This window comes from Propithecus coquereli, unplaced genomic scaffold, assembly GCF_000956105.1.
Source record: "Propithecus coquereli isolate 6110/MARCELLA unplaced genomic scaffold, Pcoq_1.0 Scaffold340, whole genome shotgun sequence".
Lineage (NCBI taxonomy): Eukaryota > Metazoa > Chordata > Mammalia > Primates > Indriidae > Propithecus > Propithecus coquereli.
In genome coordinates, this window is record NW_012149064.1 from 803473 (window position 1) to 804064 (window position 592).

Sequence of the window (592 nt, forward strand, 5' to 3'; positions counted from 1 at the left end):
GTAGAGGTCTTTTACCTCCTTAGTTAAATATATTCTTAGGTACTTTATTTTCTTTGTTGCTATTGTGAAGGGAATTGAGTCTTTGATTTGGTTCTCAGTATGACTGCTATTGGCATATATGAAAGCCTCTGATTTTTCTGTATTGATTTTATATCATGAGACTTTATTGAATTCATTTATCAATTCCAGAAGCCTCTTGGTTGAATCCATGGGGTTTTCTAGATATAATATCATGTCATCAGCAAATAGTGAGAGTTTGATCCCTTCTATTCCCATTCGTATGCCTTTAATCCCACTCTCTTGCCTGATTGCTGTGGCCAGGACTTCCAGTACTATGTTGAATAGAAGTGGAGATAGTGGGCAACCTTGTCTGGTTCAAGTTCTAAGTGGGAATGCTTACAATTTTCCCCCTTCAGTATGATGTTGGCTGTGGGTTTGTCATAAATGGCTTGTATCATTTTTAGGTAAGCCCCGTCTATTCCTATTTTGTTAAGCGTTCTTATCATAAAAGGATGTTGAATTTTGTCAAATCCTTTTTATGTGTCTTTTGAGAGAATCATATGGCTTTTGTTTTTGTTTTTGTTTATGTGGT